We start from the raw sequence: 14,946 nt of genomic DNA, 5'->3' as shown, positions 1-14,946 counted from the left end.
CTTAGTTTAGGAGATATGGCCAAAAGAAGTTTTTCATATAAAAATTTCAATTTTTTTAGGATTTGGGTGGATTTTTCGATTTTTTGAGGGTGGTCACAAATTATCGTCCTTTTCGCTCTAGGACGCTTAGTTTAGGAGATATGGCCAAAAGAAGTTTTTCATATAAAAATTTCAATTTTTTTAGGATCTGGGTGGATTTTTCGATTTTTTGGGGGTGGTCACGAATTAAAGCCCTTTTCGCTCTAGGACGCTTAGTTTAGGAGATATGGCCAAACGAAGTTTTTCATATAAAAATTTCAATTTTTTTAGGATTGGGTGGATTTTTCGATTTTTTGGGGGTGGTCTTTTGGATTTTTCGATTTTTTGGGGGTGGTCACGAATTAAAGCCCTTTTCGCTCTAGAACGCTTAGTTTAGGAGATATGGCCAAACGAAGTTTTTCATATAAAAATTTCAATGTTTTTAGGATTTTGGTGAATTTTTCGATTTTTTGGGGGTTGTCACGAATTAAAGCCCTTTTCGCTCTAGGACGCTTAGTTTAGGAGATATGGCCAAAAGAAGTTTTTCATATACAAATTTCAATTTTTTTAGGATTTGGGTGGATTTTTCGATTTTTTGGGGGTGGTCACGAATTATCGTCCTTTTCGCTCTAGGACGCTTAGTTTAGGAGATATGGCCAAAAGAAGTTTTTCATATAAAAATTTCAATTTTTTTAGGATTTGGGAGGATTTTTCGATTTTTTGGGGGTGGCCACGAATTATCGTCCTTTTCGCTCTAGGACGCTTAGTTTAGGAGATATGGCCAAAAGAAGTTTTTCATATAAAAATTTCAATTTTTTTAGGATTTGGGTGGATTTTTCGATTTTTTGAGGGTGGTCACGAATTAAAGCCCTTTTCGCTCTAGGACGCTTAGTTTAGGAGATATGGCCAAAAGAAGTTTTTCATATAAAAATTTCAATTTTTTTAGGATTTGGGTGGATTTTTCGATTTTTTGGGGGTGGTCACGAATTATCGTCCTTTTCGCTCTAGGACGCTTAGTTTAGGAGATATGGCCAAAAGAAGTTTTTCATATAAAAATTTCAATTTTTTTAGGATTTGGGTGGATTTTTCGATTTTTTGGGGGTGGTCACGAATTATCGTCCTTTTCGCTCTAGGACGCTTAGTTTAGGAGATATGGCCAAAAGAAGTTTTTCATATAAAAATTTCAATTTTTTTAGGATTTGGGTGGATTTTTCGATTTTTTGGGGGTGGGCACGAATTATCGTCCTTTTCGCTCTAGGACGCTTAGTTTAGGAGATATGGCCAAAAGAAGTTTTTCATATAAAAATTTAAATTTTTTTAGGATTTGGGTGGATTTTTCGATTTTTTGAGGGTGGTCACGAATTATCGTCCTTTTCGCTCTAGGACGCTTAGTTTAGGAGATATGGCCAAGAAGTTTTTCATATAAAAATTTCAATTTTTTTAGGATTTGGGTGGATTTTTCGATTTTTTGAGGGTGGTCACGAATTATCGACGCTTAGTTTAGGAGATATGGCCAAAAGAAGTTTTTCATATAAAAATTTCAATTTTTTTAGGATTTGGGTGGATTTTTCGATTTGTTTGGGGTGGTCACGAATTAAAGCCCTTTTCGCTCTAGGACGCTTAGTTTAGGAGATATGGCCACAAGAAGTTTTTCATATAAAAATTTCAATTTTTTTAGGATTTGGGTGGATTTTTCGATTTTTTGAGGGTGGTCACGAATTAAAGCCCTTTTCGCTCTAGGACGCTTAGTTTAGGAGATATGGCCAAAAGAAGTTTTTCATATAAAAATTTCAATTTTTTAGGATTTGGGTGGATTTTTCGATTTTTTGAGGGTGGTCACGAATTAAAGCCCTTTTCGCTCTAGGACGCTTAGTTTAGGAGATATGGCCAAAAGAAGTTTTTCATATAAAAATTTCAATTTTTTTAGGATTTGGGTGGATTTTTCGATTTTTTGGGGGTGGTCACGAATTATCGTCCTTTTCGCTCTAGGACGCTTAGTTTAGGAGATATGGCCAAAAGAAGTTTTTCATATAAAAATTTCAATTTTTTTAGGATTTGGGTGGATTTTTCGATTTTTTGGGGGTGGTCACGAATTATCGTCCTTTTCGCTCTAGGACGCTTAGTTTAGGAGATATGGCCAAAAGAAGTTTTTCATATAAAAATTTCAATTTTTTTAGGATTTGGGTGGATTTTTCGATTTTTTGGGGGTGGTCACGAATTATCGTCCTTTTCGCTCTAGGACGCTTAGTTTAGGAGATATGGCCAAAAGAAGTTTTTCATATAAAAATTTCAATTTTTTTAGGATTTGGGTGGATTTTTCGATTTTTTGAGGGTGGTCACGAATTATCGTCCTTTTCGCTGTAGGACGCTTAGTTTAGGAGATATGGCCAAAAGAAGTTTTTCATATAAAAATTTCAATTTTTTTAGGATTTGGGTGGATTTTTCAAATTTTTTGGGGTGGTCACGAATTAAAGCCCTTTTCGCTCTAGGACGCTTAGTTTAGGAGATATGGCCAAACGAAGTTTTTTATATTAAAATTTAAATTTTTTTAGGATCGGGTGGATTTTTCGATTTTTTGGGGGTGGTCACGAATTAAAGCCCTTTTCGCTCTAGGACGCTTAGATTAGGAGATATGGCCAAAAGAAGTTTTTCATATAAAAATTTCAATTTTTTTAGGATTTGGGTGGATTTTTCGATTTTTTGGGGGTGGTCACGAATTATCGTCCTTTTCGCTCTAGGACGCTTAGTTTAGGAGATATGGCCAAAAGAAGTTTTTCATATAAAAATTTCAATTTTTTTAGGATTGGGTGGATTTTTCGATTTTTTGAGGGTGGTCACAAATTATCGTCCTTTTCGCTCTAGGACGCTTAGTTTAGGAGATATGGCCAAAAGAAGTTTTTCATATAAAAATTTCAATTTTTTTAGGATTTGGGTGGATTTTTCGATTTTTTGGGGGTGGTCACGAATTAAAGCCCTTTTCGCTCTAGGACGCTTAGTTTAGGAGATATGGCCAAAAGAAGTTTTTCATATAAAAATTTCAATTTTTTTAGGATTTGGGTGGATTTTTCGATTTTTTGGGGGTGGTCACGAATTATCGTCCTTTTCGCTCTAGGACGCTTAGTTTAGGAGATATGGCCAAAAGAAGTTTTTCATATAAAAATTTCAATTTTTTTAGGATTTGGGTGGATTTTTCGATTTTTTGGGGGTGGTCACGAATTATCGTCCTTTTCGCTCTAGGACGCTTAGTTTAGGAGATATGGCCAAAAGAAGTTTTTCATATAAAAATTTCAATTTTTTTAGGATTTGGGTGGATTTTTCGATTTTTTGAGGGTGGTCACGAATTATCGTCCTTTTCGCTGTAGGACGCTTAGTTTAGGAGATATGGCCAAAAGAAGTTTTTCATATAAAAATTTCAATTTTTTTAGGATTTGGGTGGATTTTTCAATTTTTTTGGGGTGGTCACGAATTAAAGCCCTTTTCGCTCTAGGACGCTTAGTTTAGGAGATATGGCCAAAAGAAGTTTTTCATATAAAAATTTCAATTTTTTTAGGATTTGGGTGGATTTTTCGATTTTTTGAGGGTGGTCACGAATTAAAGCCCTTTTCGCTCTAGGACGCTTAGTTTAGGAGATATGGCCAAAAGAAGTTTTTCATATAAAAATTTCAATTTTTTTAGGATTTGGGTGGATTTTTCGATTTTTTGAGGGTGGTCACGAATTAAAGCCCTTTTCGCTCTAGGACGCTTAGTTTAGGAGATATGGCCAAAAGAAGTTTTAGTTTAGGAGATATGGCCAAAAGAAGTTTTTCATATAAAAATTTCAATTTTTTTAGGATTTGGGTGGATTTTCCGATTCTTTGAGGGTGGTCACGAATTAAAGCCCTTTTCGCTCTAGGACGCTTAGTTTAGGAGATATGGCCAAAAGAAGTTTTTCATATAAAAATTTCAATTTTTTTAGGATTTGGGTGGATTTTTCGATTTTTTGAGGGTGGTCACGAATTATCGACGCTTAGTTTAGGAGATATGGCCAAAAGAAGTTTTTCATATAAAAATTTCAATTTTTTTAGGATTTGGGTGGATTTTTCGATTTGTTTGGGGTGGTCACGAATTAAAGCCCTTTTCGCTCTAGGACGCTTAGTTTAGGAGATATGGCCAAAAGAAGTTTTTCATATAAAAATTTAAATTTTTTTAGGATTTGGGTGGATTTTTCGATTTTTTGAGGGTGGTCACGAATTAAAGCCCTTTTCGCTCTAGGACGCTTAGTTTAGGAGATATGGCCAAAAGAAGTTTTTCATATAAAAATTTCAATTTTTTTAGGATTTGGGTGGATTTTTCGATTTTTTGAGGGTGGTCACGAATTAAAGCCCTTTTCGCTCTAGGACGCTTAGTTTAGGAGATATGGCCAAAAGAAGTTTTTCATATAAAAATTTCAATTTTTTTAGGATTTGGGTGGATTTTTCGATTTTTTGGGGGTGGTCACGAATTATCGTCCTTTTCGCTCTAGGACGCTTAGTTTAGGAGATATGGCCAAAAGAAGTTTTTCATATAAAAATTTCAATTTTTTTAGGATTTGGGTGGATTTTTCGATTTTTTGAGGGTGGTCACGAATTAAAGCCCTTTTCGCTCTAGGACGCTTAGTTTAGGAGATATGGCCAAAAGAAGTTTTTCATATAAAAATTTAAATTTTTTTAGGATTTAGGTGGATTTTTCGATTTTTTGGGGGTGGTCACGAATTAAAGCCCTTTTCGCTCTAGGACGCTTAGTTTAGGAGATATGGCCAAAAGAAGTTTTTCATATACAAATTTCAATTTTTTTAGGATTTGGGTGGATTTTTCGATTTTTTGAGGGTGGTCACGAATTATCGTCCTTTTCGCTCTAGGACGCTTAGTTTAGGAGATATGGCCAAAAGAAGTTTTTCATATAAAAATTTCAATTTTTTTAGGATTTGGGTGGTTTTTGCGATTTTTTGGGGGTGGTCACGAATTATCGTCCTTTTCGCTCTAGGACGCTTAGTTTAGGAGATATGGCCAAACGAAGTTTTTTATATAAAAATTTCAATTTTTTTAGGATTGGGTGGATTTTTCGATTTTTTGGGGGTGGTCACAAATTATCGTCCTTTTCGCTCTAGGACGCTTAGTTTAGGAGATATGACCAAAAGAAGTTTTTCATATAAAAATTTCAATTTTTTTAGGATTTGGGTGGATTTTTCGATTTTTTGGGGGTGGTCACGAATTAAAGCCCTTTTCGCTCTAGGACGCTTAGTTTAGGAGATATGGCCAAAAGAAGTTTTTCATATAAAAATTTCAATTTTTTTAGGATTTGGGTGGATTTTTCGATTTTTTGGGGGTGGTCACGAATTATCGTCCTTTTCGCTCTAGGACGCTTAGTTTAGGAGATATGGCCAAAAGAAGTTTTTCATATAAAAATTTCAATTTTTTTAGGATTTGGGTGGATTTTTCGATTTTTTGGGGGTGGGCACGAATTATCGTCCTTTTCGCTCTAGGACGCTTAGTTTAGGAGATATGGCCAAAAGAAGTTTTTCATATAAAAATTTAAATTTTTTTAGGATTTGGGTGGATTTTTCGATTTTTTGAGGGTGGTCACGAATTATCGTCCTTTTCGCTCTAGGACGCTTAGTTTAGGAGATATGGCCAAGAAGTTTTTCATATAAAAATTTCAATTTTTTTAGGATTTGGGTGGATTTTTCGATTTTTTGAGGGTGGGCACGAATTATCGACGCTTAGTTTAGGAGATATGGCCAAAAGAAGTTTTTCATATAAAAATTTCAATTTTTTTAGGATTTGGGTGGATTTTTCGATTTGTTTGGGGTGGTCACGAATTAAAGCCCTTTTCGCTCTAGGACGCTTAGTTTAGGAGATATGGCCACAAGAAGTTTTTCATATAAAAATTTCAATTTTTTTAGGATTTGGGTGGATTTTTCGATTTTTTGAGGGTGGTCACGAATTAAAGCCCTTTTCGCTCTAGGACGCTTAGTTTAGGAGATATGGCCAAAAGAAGTTTTTCATATAAAAATTTCAATTTTTTTAGGATTTGGGTGGATTTTTCGATTTTTTGAGGGTGGTCACGAATTAAAGCCCTTTTCGCTCTAGGACGCTTAGTTTAGAAGATATGGCCAAAAGAAGTTTTTCATATAAAAATTTCAATTTTTTTAGGATTTGGGTGGATTTTTCGATTTTTTGGGGGTGGTCACGAATTATCGTCCTTTTCGCTCTAGGACGCTTAGTTTAGGAGATATGGCCAAAAGAAGTTTTTCATATAAAAATTTCAATTTTTTTAGGATTTGGGTGGATTTTTCGATTTTTTGGGGGTGGTCACGAATTATCGTCCTTTTCGCTCTAGGACGCTTAGTTTAGGAGATATGGCCAAAAGAAGTTTTTCATATAAAAATTTCAATTTTTTTAGGATTTGGGTGGATTTTTCGATTTTTTGGGGGTGGTCACGAATTATCGTCCTTTTCGCTCTAGGACGCTTAGTTTAGGAGATATGGCCAAAAGAAGTTTTTCATATAAAAATTTCAATTTTTTTAGGATTTGGGTGGATTTTTCGATTTTTTGGGGGTGGTCACGAATTATCGTCCTTTTCGCTCTAGGACGCTTAGTTTAGGAGATATGGCCAAAAGAAGTTTTTCATATAAAAATTTCAATTTTTTTAGGATTTGGGTGGATTTTTCGATTTTTTGAGGGTGGTCACGAATTATCGTCCTTTTCGCTGTAGGACGCTTAGTTTAGGAGATATGGCCAAAAGAAGTTTTTCATATAAAAATTTCAATTTTTTTAGGATTTGGGTGGATTTTTCAATTTTTTTGGGGTGGTCACGAATTAAAGCCCTTTTCGCTCTAGGACGCTTAGTTTAGGAGATATGGCCAAACGAAGTTTTTTATATTAAAATTTAAATTTTTTTAGGATCGGGTGGATTTTTCGATTTTTTGGGGGTGGTCACGAATTAAAGCCCTTTTCGCTCTAGGACGCTTAGATTAGGAGATATGGCCAAAAGAAGTTTTTCATATAAAAATTTCAATTTTTTTAGGATTTGGGTGGATTTTTCGATTTTTTGGGGGTGGTCACGAATTATCGTCCTTTTCGCTCTAGGACGCTTAGTTTAGGAGATATTGCCAAAAGAAGTTTTTCATATAAAAATTTCAATTTTTTTAGGATTTGGGTGGATTTTTCGATTTTTTGAGGGTGGTCACGAATTATCGTCCTTTTCGCTGTAGGACGCTTAGTTTAGGAGATATGGCCAAAAGAAGTTTTTCATATAAAAATTTCAATTTTTTTAGGATTTGGGTGGATTTTTCAATTTTTTTGGGGTGGTCACGAATTAAAGCCCTTTTCGCTCTAGGACGCTTAGTTTAGGAGATATGGCCAAAAGAAGTTTTTCATATAAAAATTTCAATTTTTTTAGGATTTGGGTGGATTTTTCGATTTTTTGAGGGTGGTCACGAATTAAAGCCCTTTTCGCTCTAGGACGCTTAGTTTAGGAGATATGGCCAAAAGAAGTTTTTCATATAAAAATTTCAATTTTTTTAGGATTTGGGTGGATTTTTCGATTTTTTGAGGGTGGTCACGAATTAAAGCCCTTTTCGCTCTAGGACGCTTAGTTTAGGAGATATGGCCAAAAGAAGTTTTAGTTTAGGAGATATGGCCAAAAGAAGTTTTTCATATAAAAATTTCAATTTTTTTAGGATTTGGGTGGATTTTTCGATTTTTTGAGGGTGGTCACGAATTAAAGCCCTTTTCGCTCTAGGACGCTTAGTTTAGGAGATATGGCCAAAAGAAGTTTTTCATATAAAAATTTCAATTTTTTTAGGATTTGGGTGGATTTTTCGATTTTTTGAGGGTGGTCACGAATTATCGACGCTTAGTTTAGGAGATATGGCCAAAAGAAGTTTTTCATATAAAAATTTCAATTTTTTTAGGATTTGGGTGGATTTTTCGATTTGTTTGGGGTGGTCACGAATTAAAGCCCTTTTCGCTCTAGGACGCTTAGTTTAGGAGATATGGCCAAAAGAAGTTTTTCATATAAAAATTTAAATTTTTTTAGGATTTGGGTGGATTTTTCGATTTTTTGAGGGTGGTCACGAATTAAAGCCCTTTTCGCTCTAGGACGCTTAGTTTAGGAGATATGGCCAAAAGAAGTTTTTCATATAAAAATTTCAATTTTTTTAGGATTTGGGTGGATTTTGCGATTTTTTGAGGGTGGTCACGAATTAAAGCCCTTTTCGCTCTAGGACGCTTAGTTTAGGAGATATGGCCAAAAGAAGTTTTTCATATAAAAATTTCAATTTTTTTAGGATTTGGGTGGATTTTTCGATTTTTTGGGGGTGGTCACGAATTATCGTCCTTTTCGCTCTAGGACGCTTAGTTTAGGAGATATGGCCAAAAGAAGTTTTTCATATAAAAATTTCAATTTTTTTAGGATTTGGGTGGATTTTTCGATTTTTTGAGGGTGGTCACGAATTAAAGCCCTTTTCGCTCTAGGACGCTTAGTTTAGGAGATATGGCCAAAAGAAGTTTTTCATATAAAAATTTAAATTTTTTTAGGATTTAGGTGGATTTTTCGATTTTTTGGGGGTGGTCACGAATTAAAGCCCTTTTCGCTCTAGGACGCTTAGTTTAGGAGATATGGCCAAAAGAAGTTTTTCATATACAAATTTCAATTTTTTTAGGATTTGGGTGGATTTTTCGATTTTTTGAGGGTGGTCACGAATTATCGTCCTTTTCGCTCTAGGACGCTTAGTTTAGGAGATATGGCCAAAAGAAGTTTTTCATATAAAAATTTCAATTTTTTTAGGATTTGGGTGGATTTTTCGATTTTTTGGGGGTGGTCACGAATTATCGTCCTTTTCGCTCTAGGACGCTTAGTTTAGGAGATATGGCCAAACGAAGTTTTTTATATAAAAATTTCAATTTTTTTAGGATTGGGTGGATTTTTCGATTTTTTGGGGGTGGTCACAAATTATCGTCCTTTTCGCTCTAGGACGCTTAGTTTAGGAGATATGACCAAAAGAAGTTTTTCATATAAAAATTTCAATTTTTTTAGGATTTGGGTGGATTTTTCGATTTTTTGGGGGTGGTCACGAATTAAAGCCCTTTTCGCTCTAGGACGCTTAGTTTAGGAGATATGGCCAAAAGAAGTTTTTCATATAAAAATTTCAATTTTTTTAGGATTTGGGTGGATTTTTCGATTTTTTGGGGGTGGTCACGAATTATCGTCCTTTTCGCTCTAGGACGCTTAGTTTAGGAGATATGGCCAAAAGAAGTTTTTCATATAAAAATTTCAATTTTTTTAGGATTTGGGTGGATTTTTCGATTTTTTGAGGGTGGTCACGAATTATCGTCCTTTTCGCTGTAGGACGCTTAGTTTAGGAGATATGGCCAAAAGAAGTTTTTCATATAAAAATTTCAATTTTTTTAGGATTTGGGTGGATTTTTCAATTTTTGTGGGGTGGTCACGAATTAAAGCCCTTTTCGCTCTAGGACGCTTAGTTTAGGAGATATGGCCAAAAGAAGTTTTTCATATAAAAATTTCAATTTTTTTAGGATTTGGGTGGATTTTTCGATTTTTTGGGGGTGGTCACGAATTATCGCCCTTTTCGCTCTAGGACTCTTAGTTTAGGAGATATGGCCAAAAGAAGTTTTTCATATAAAAATTTCAATTTTTTTAGGATTTGGGTGGATTTTTCGATTTTTTGGGGGTGGTCACGAATTATCGTCCTTTTCGCTCTAGGACGCTTAGTTTAGGAGATATGGCCAAAAGAAGTTTTTCATATAAAAATTTCAATTTTTTTAGGATTTGGGTGGATTTTTCGATTTTTTGGGGGTGGTCACGAATTATCGTCCTTTTCGCTCTAGGATGCTTAGTTTAGGAGATATGGCCAAAAGAAGTTTTTCATATAAAAATTTCAATTTTTTTAGGATTTGGGTGGATTTTTCGATTTTTTGAGGGTGGTCACGAATTATCGTCCTTTTCGCTCTAGGACGCTTAGTTTAGGAGATATGGCCAAAAGAAGTTTTTCATATAAAAATTTAAATTTTTTTAAGATTTGGGTGGATTTTTCGATTTTTTTGGGGTGGTCACGAATTAAAGCCCTTTTCGCTCTAGGACGCTTAGTTTAGGAGATATGGCCAAAAGAAGTTTTTCATATAAAAATTTCAATTTTTTTAGGATTTGGGTGGATTTTTCAATTTTTTGGGGGTGGTCACGAATTATCGTCCTTTTCGCTCTAGGACGCTTAGTTTAGGAGATATGACCAAAAGAAGTTTTTCATAAAAAAATTTCAATTTTTTTAGGATTTGGGTGGATTTTTCGATTTTTTGAGGGTGGTCACGAATTAAACCCCTTTTCGCTCTAGGACGCTTAGTTTAGGAGATATGGCCAAAAGAAGTTTTTCATATAAAAATTTCAATTTTTTTAGGATTTGGGTGGATTTTTCGATTTTTTGGGGGTGGTCACGAATTATCGTCCTTTTCGCTCTAGGACGCTTAGTTTAGGAGATATGGCCAAAAGAAGTTTTTCATATAAAAATTTCAATTTCTTTAGGATTTGGGTGGATTTTTCGATTTTTTGGGGGTGGTCACGAATTATCGTCCTTTTCGCTCTAGGACGCTTAGTTTAGGAGATATGGCCAAAAGAAGTTTTTCATATAAAAATTTCAATTTTTTTAGGATTTGGTTGGATTTTTCGATTTTTTGGGGGTGGTCATGAATTAAAGCCCTTTTCGCTCTAGGACACTTAGTTTAGGAGATATGGCCAAAAGAAGTTGTTCATATAAAAATTTCAATTTTTTTAGGATTTGGGTGGATTTTTCGATTTTTTGGGGGTGGTCACGAATTATCGTCCTTTTCGCTCTAGGACGCTTAGTTTAGGAGATATGGCCAAAAGAAGTTTTTCATATAAAAATTTCAATTTTTTTAGGATTTGGGTGGATTTTTCGATTTTTTGAGGGTGGTCACGAATTATCGTCCTTTTCGCTCTAGGACGCTTAGTTTAGGAGATATGGCCAAAAGAAGTTTTTCATATAAAAATTTCAATTTTTTTAGGATTTGGGTGGATTTTTCGATTTTTTTGGGGTGGTCACGAATTAAAGCCCTTTTCGCTCTAGGACGCTTAGTTTAGGAGATATGGCCAAAAGAAGTTTTTCATATAAAAATTTCAATTTTTTTAGGATTTGGGTGGATTTTTCAATTTTTTGGGGGTGGTCACGAATTATCGTCCTTTTCGCTCTAGGACGCTTAGTTTAGGAGATATGACCAAAAGAAGTTTTTCATATAAAAATTTCAATTTTTTTAGGATTTGGGTGGATTTTTCGATTTTTTGAGGGTGGTCACGAATTAAACCCCTTTTCGCTCTAGGACGGTTAGTTTAGGAGATATGGCCAAAAGAAGTTTTTCATATAAAAATTTCAATTTTTTTAGGATTTGGGTGGATTTTTCGATTTTTTGGGGGTGGTCACGAATTAAAGCCCTTTTCGCTCTAGGACGCTTAGTTTAGGAGATATGGCCAAAAGAAGTTTTTCATATAAAAATTTCAATTTTTTTAGGATTTGGGTGGATTTTTCGATTTTTTGAGGGTGGTCACGAATTAAGCCCTTTTCGCTCTAGGACGCTTAGTTTAGGAGATATGGCCAAAAGAAGTTTTTCATATAAAAATTTCAATTTTTTTAGGATTTGGGTGGATTTTTCGATTTTTTGGGGGTGGTCACGAATTATCGTCCTTTTCGCTCTAGGACGCTTAGTTTAGGAGATATGGCCAAAAGAAGTTTTTCATATAAAAATTTAAATTTTTTTAGGATTTGGGTGGATTTTTCGATTTTTTGAGGGTGGTCACGAATTAAAGCCATTTTCGCTCTAGGACGCTTAGTTTAGGAGATATGGCCAAAAGAAGTTTTTCATATAAAAATTTCAATTTTTTTAGGATTTGGGTGGATTTTTCGATTTTTTGGGGGTGGTCACGAATTATCGTCCTTTTCGCTCTAGGACGCTTAGTTTAGGAGATATGGCCAAAAGAAGTTTTTCATATAAAAATTTCAATTTTTTTAGGATTTGGGTGGATTTTTCGATTTTTTGGGGGTGGTCACGAATTAAAGCCCTTTTCGCTCTAGGACGCTTAGTTTAGGAGATATGGCCAAAAGAAGTTTTTCATATAAAAATTTAAATTTTTTTAGGATTTGGGTGGATTTTTCGATTTTTTGGGGGTGGTCACGAATTAAAACCCTTTTCGCTCTAGGACGCTTAGTTTAGGAGATATGGCCAAACGAAGTTTTTCATATAAAAATTTCAATATTTTTAGGATTGGGTGGATTTTTCGATTTTTTGGGGGTGGTCACGAATTATCGTCCTTTTCGCTGTAGGACGCTTAGTTTAGGAGATATGGCCAAAAGAAGTTTTTCATATAAAAATTTCAATTTTTTTAGGATTTGGGTGGATTTTTCGATTTTTTGGGGGTGGTCACGAATTAAAGCCCTTTTCGCTCTAGGACGCTTAGTTTAGGAGATATGGCCAAAAGAAGTTTTTCATATAAAAATTTCAATTTTTTTAGGATTTGGGTGGATTTTTCGATTTTTTGGGGGTGGTCACGAATTAAAGCCCTTTTCGCTCTAGGACGCTTAGTTTAGGAGATATGGCCAAAAGAAGTTTTTCATATACAAATTTCAATTTTTTTAGGATTTGGGTGGATTTTTCGATTTTTTGGGGGTGGTCACGAATTATCGTCCTTTTCGCTTCAGGACGCTTAGTTTAGGAAATATGGCCAAAAGAAGTTTTTCATATAAAAATTTCAATTTTTTTAGGATTTGGGTGGATTTTTCGATTTTTTGAGGGTGGTCACGAATTAAAGCCCTTTTCGCTCTAGGACGCTTAGTTTAGGAGATATGGCCAAAAGAAGTTTTTCATATAAAAATTTCAATTTTTTTAGGATTTGGGTGGATTTTTCGATTTTTTGGGGGTGGTCACGAATTATCGTCCTTTTCGCTCTAGGACGCTTAGTTTAGGAGATATGGCCAAAAGAAGTTTTTCATATAAAAATTTCAATTTTTTTAGGATTTGGGTGGATTTTTCGATTTTTTGAGGGTGGTCACGAATTATCGTCCTTTTCGCTCTAGGACGCTTAGTTTAGGAGATATGGCCAAAAGAAGTTTTTCATATAAAAATTTCAATTTTTTTAGGATTTGGGTGGATTTTTCGATTTTTTTGGGGTGGTCACGAATTAAAGCCCTTTTCGCTCTAGGACGCTTAGTTTAGGAGATATGGCCAAAAGAAGTTTTTCATATAAAAATTTCAATTTTTTTAGGATTTGGGTGGATTTTTCAATTTTTTGGGGGTGGTCACGAATTATCGTCCTTTTCGCTCTAGGACGCTTAGTTTAGGAGATATGACCAAAAGAAGTTTTTCATATAAAAATTTCAATTTTTTTAGGATTTGGGTGGATTTTTCGATTTTTTGAGGGTGGTCACGAATTAAACCCCTTTTCGCTCTAGGACGGTTAGTTTAGGAGATATGGCCAAAAGAAGTTTTTCATATAAAAATTTCAATTTTTTTAGGATTTGGGTGGATTTTTCGATTTTTTGGGGGTGGTCACGAATTATCGTCCTTTTCGCTCTAGGACGCTTAGTTTAGGAGATATGGCCAAAAGAAGTTTTTCATATAAAAATTTCAATTTTTTTAGGATTTGGGTGGATTTTTCGATTTTTTGAGGGTGGTCACGAATTAAGCCCTTTTCGCTCTAGGACGCTTAGTTTAGGAGATATGGCCAAAAGAAGTTTTTCATATAAAAATTTCAATTTTTTTAGGATTTGGGTGGATTTTTCGATTTTTTGGGGGTGGTCACGAATTATCGTCCTTTTCGCTCTAGGACGCTTAGTTTAGGAGATATGGCCAAAAGAAGTTTTTCATATAAAAATTTAAATTTTTTTAGGATTTGGGTGGATTTTTCGATTTTTTGAGGGTGGTCACGAATTAAAGCCCTTTTCGCTCTAGGACGCTTAGTTTAGGAGATATGGCCAAAAGAAGTTTTTCATATAAAAATGTCAATTTTTTTAGGATTTGGGTGGATTTTTCGATTTTTTGGGGGTGGTCACGAATTATCGTCCTTTTCGCTCTAGGACGCTTAGTTTAGGAGATATGGCCAAAAGAAGTTTTTCATATAAAAATTTCAATTTTTTTAGGATTTGGGTGGATTTTTCGATTTTTTGGGGGTGGTCACGAATTAAAACCCTTTTCGCTCTAGGACGCTTAGTTTAGGAGATATGGCCAAACGAAGTTTTTCATATAAAAATTTCAATATTTTTAGGATTGGGTGGATTTTTCGATTTTTTGGGGGTGGTCACGAATTATCGTCCTTTTCGCTCTAGGACGCTTAGTTTAGGAGATATGGCCAAAAGAAGTTTTTCATATACAAATTTCAATTTTTTTAGGATTTGGGTGGATTTTTCGATTTTTTGGGGGTGGTCACGAATTATCGTCCTTTTCGCTTTAGGACGCTTAGTTTAGGAAATATGGCCAAAAGAAGTTTTTCATATAAAAATTTCAATTTTTTTAGGATTTGGGTGGATTTTTCGATTTTTTGAGGGTGGTCACGAATTATCGACGCTTAGTTTAGGAGATATGGCCAAAAGAAGTTTTTCATATAAAAATTTCAATTTTTTTAGGATTTGGGTGGATTTTTCGATTTGTTTGGGGTGGTCACGAATTAAAGCCCTTTTCGCTCTAGGACGCTTAGTTTAGGAGATATGGCCAAAAGAAGTTTTTCATATAAAAATTTCAATTTTTTTAGGATTTGGGTGGATTTTTCGATTTTTTGGGGGTGGTCACGAATTAAAGCCCTTTTCGCTCTAGGACGCTTAGTTTAGGAGATATGGCCAAAAGAAGTTTTTCATATACAAATTTCAATTTTTTTAGGATTTGGGTGGATTTT

The sequence above is a fragment of the Haematobia irritans genome, chromosome 1 (assembly GCF_050003625.1).
Source record: "Haematobia irritans isolate KBUSLIRL chromosome 1, ASM5000362v1, whole genome shotgun sequence".
Lineage (NCBI taxonomy): Eukaryota > Metazoa > Arthropoda > Insecta > Diptera > Muscidae > Haematobia > Haematobia irritans.
The sequence above is the reverse complement of the archived record's forward strand: the minus strand, read 5'-3'. Positions refer to the sequence as shown.